This window comes from Mytilus trossulus, chromosome 12 (assembly GCF_036588685.1).
Source record: "Mytilus trossulus isolate FHL-02 chromosome 12, PNRI_Mtr1.1.1.hap1, whole genome shotgun sequence".
In the NCBI taxonomy this organism is placed as follows: Eukaryota; Metazoa; Mollusca; class Bivalvia; order Mytilida; family Mytilidae; genus Mytilus; species Mytilus trossulus.
Window position 1 is genome coordinate 41,874,609 of NC_086384.1, and position 4,239 is coordinate 41,878,847.

Here is a 4,239-nt window from a genome sequence, read left to right on the forward strand (position 1 = left end):
TGGATACATCTGTTGTAGGGTTGTCACTGACTCAGACGTACTTATGAATATAATTATTTTCTGTGACTGTATCTTACATTAATTTGTAGGATCCTTTACTATAGATAATTTAGCTGATCTGTAACAATAACATCTTCATGCCTTATATATCATGTACTGTAGTACGCCGCTAGATTAACACTGACGTGGAAAGGTAATACATGGCCAGCGAAAGCTCTTTTTAGAGATCCCAGGTGGTCGTGTGGTCTAGCGGGACGGCTGCAGTGCAGGCGATTTGGTGTCACGATATCACAGTAGCATGGGTTCGAATCACGGCGAGGGAAGAACCAAAAATTTGCGAAAGCAATTTTACAGATCTAACATTGTTGGGTTGATGTTTAGACGAGTTGTATATACATTATGTACACAGCCATGTATCACCATCATTGATGGCGATCCGATGGATACATCTGTTGTAGGGTTGTCACTGACTCAGACGTACTTATGAATATAATTATTTTCTGTGACTGTATCTTACATTAATTTGTAGGATCCTTTACTATAGATAATTTAGCTGATCTGTAACAATAACATCTTCATGCCTTATATATCATGTACTGTAGTACGCCGCTAGATTAACACTGACGTGGAAAGGTAATACATGGCTAGCGAAAGCTCTTTTTAGAGAGCCCAGGTGGTCGTGTGGTCTAGCGGGAAGGCTGCAGTGCAGGCGATTTGGTGTCACGATATCACAGTAGCATGGGTTCGAATCACGGCGAGGGAAGAACCAAAAATTTGCGAAAGCAATTTTACAGATCTAACATTGTTGGGTTGATGTTTAGACGAGTTGTATATACATTATGTACACAGCCATGTAGCACCATCATTGATGGCGATCCGATGGATACATCTGTTGTAGGGTTGTCACTGACTCAGACGTACTTATGAATATAATTATTTTCTGTGACTGTATCTTACATTAATTTGTAGGATCCTTTACTATAGATAATTTAGCTGATCTGTAACAATAACATCTTCATGCCTTATATATCATGTACTGTAGTACGCCGCTAGATTAACACTGACGTGGAAAGGTAATACATGGCCAGCAAAAGCTCTTTTTAGAGAGCCCAGGTGGTCGTGTGGTCTAGCGGGACGGCTGCAGTGCAGGCGATTTGGTGTAACGATATTATAGTAGCATGGGTTCGAATCCCGGTGAGGGAAGAACCAAAAATTTGCGAAAGCAAATTTACAGATCTAACATTGTTGGGTTGATGATTAGACGAGTCGTATATATATATATATATATATGGGGTCTTTTCGTGAACAGATTCCTGACCAACAAGAATTTTTTTTTATTTCCAAAACTTTAAAGCAGGGGCGGAAGTGATAATAAAAGTCAGTCGAACTTAAATTTTAATGTTATGGCAAGGAAACGCAAACAAAACACCAAACAATATAATAAAAAAACACGGGACTGTATGATAAGATCGTTTAGGTTATCATTGATTTGTTCATAAGAATAAATTACTTTGAATTTTTGAAATACAAAGGCTTTTCTACTTCAGGAGTAGATTACCGTAGCTGTATTTGGCAAACATTTTAGGAATTTGTGGTCCTCAATGATCTTCAACTTCGTACTTTATTTGGCCTTTTAAACATTTTTTGATTCAAGCGTCACTAATGAGTCTTTTGTAGACGAAACGCGCGTCTGGCTTAAGTGTAAAATTTTAGTCTTGGAATCTATGATGTGTTTATTAATGCCAAGGTCACTTAATTTATAACCAGTAATTAACTCAATATGTGAGATATTATCACCTTGACCATTGATAAAGATTTCATTCATAACAGTCAGACAATGTGTATCGGCAAGACTCATATAGAGTTATATTATTATAAAAAAATCATTACATGGAAGTTTAGCGCGAAAAAAAGAAAAGATATTAAAAATAAGGATTTTTTTATAATCATATTAAAATCATTGCCTATTAATTCTAAAGCAAATGTGTTCGAATTTCGACGAATTGGACAATTCTGCGATTAATCTTCAACTAATGCGTAGCGTACTCGAAAAGAGATTGTTAAAATGTCAATATCCCATACCCCTTTAAAGCTTACTATGCATTAATTGATTGGCAAGTTTGTTTTGATACTAGCGTCTTTAAAGTATGTCTTTAAACGAAACGCCCCCTTCAGTTCTTTGAAAAAACAAGCGTGGTTTTTGATATTAATGTTTGATACACATTTAAATATAAACACATTCATATTTAGAACCTCTTTCAATGAAGTTGTATTTTACAAAATGCAAAAATCACGAATGCTAAATACATTAATATTTACTTATTCGCGACTGTGTACAATGGTTTTCATTTTTGTATAGGTTTTTATACATTGCCGAGATGCAAAATGAAATCAAATTTTTATAGGAACAATTGAAACGAAAAGAAAAGTATAGAACTTTATGATCCCCTCTCGTTTAAGTATGTTTCCAACTACTTACCTTATGTTTAAAATACCGGTTACTCTTTAACTAAACATTTAGTTTGTGATATATGTTATGACATGTCTATCTTATCGTTATATAGATACATATAATGACAATAATACCTAGAAGTCATAGGGTCACCAGTATTGTACGCAGTTACGTAATATGTTATCGTTTTATGTACTCTTTAAGGACGATCATAGTTCATATTGATAGGATATGGAAAGTAGCTTTCAAATCTTTATTATTACAATTATCAATTATACATTTTTTTTAATGGAGTCATTGATATTATTGATGGATGAGGGATAATGGAGGATGGAGGATAGAGGATAGAGGATAGAGGATAGAGGATAGAGGATAGAGGATAGAGGATAGAGGATGGAGGATAGAGGATAGAGGATAGAGGATAGAGGATGGAGGATGGAGGATGGAGGATGGAGGATGGAGGATGGAGGATGGAGGATGATCCTATGTGGTGGTGGTGGTGGTGGTGGTGGTGGTGGTGGTGATGATGATGATGATGATGATGATGATGATGATGATGATGATGATGATGATGATGATGATGATGATGGTGGTGGTGGTGGTGGTGGTGGTGGTGGTGGTGGTGGTGGTGATGATGATGATGATGATGATGATGATGATGATGGTGGTGGTGGTGGTGGTGGTGGTGGTGGTGGTGGTGGTGGTGGTGGTGGTGGTGGTGGTGGTGGTGGTGGTGATGATGATGATGATGATGATGATGATGATGATGATGATGATGATGATGATGATGATGATGATGATGATGATGATGATGATGATGATGATGATGATGATGATGATGATGATGATGATGATGATGATGATGATGATGATGATGATGATGATGATGATGATGATGATGATGATGATGATGATGATGATGATGATGATGATGATGATGATGATGATGATGATGATGATGATGATGATGATGATGATGATGATGATGATGATGATGATGATGATGATGATGATGATGATGATGATGATGATGATGATGATGATGATGATGATGATGATGATGATGATGATGATGATGATGATGATGATGATGATGATGATGATGATGATGATGATGATGATGATGATGATGATGATGATGATGATGATGATGATGATGATGATGATGATGATGATGATGATGATGATGATGATGATGATGATGATGATGATGATGATGATGATGATGATGATGATGATGATGATGATGATGATGATGATGATGATGATGATGATGATGATGATGATGATGATGATGATGATGATGATGATGATGATGATGATGATGATGATGATGATGATGATGATGATGATGATGATGATGATGATGATGATGATGATGATGATGATGATGATGATGATGATGATGATGATGATGATGATGATGATGATGATGATGATGATGATGATGATGATGATGATGATGATGATGATGATGATGATGATGATGGCAGGAGGAGGAGGAGGAGGAGGAGGAGGACGATAACGATAACGATGACGATGATGATGATGATGACGGACACATTGTCGGAACCGATGATGATGACAAATCTGCACTTGGGACAAAAGAGGGACGAAAGATACCAAAGGGACAGTCAAACTCATAAATCTAAAACAAACTGACAACGCCATGGCTAAAAATGAAAAAGACAAACAGAAAAACAATAGTACACATGACACAACATAGAAAACTAAAGAATAAACAACACGAACCCCACCAAAAACTAGGGGTGATCTCAGGTGTTCCG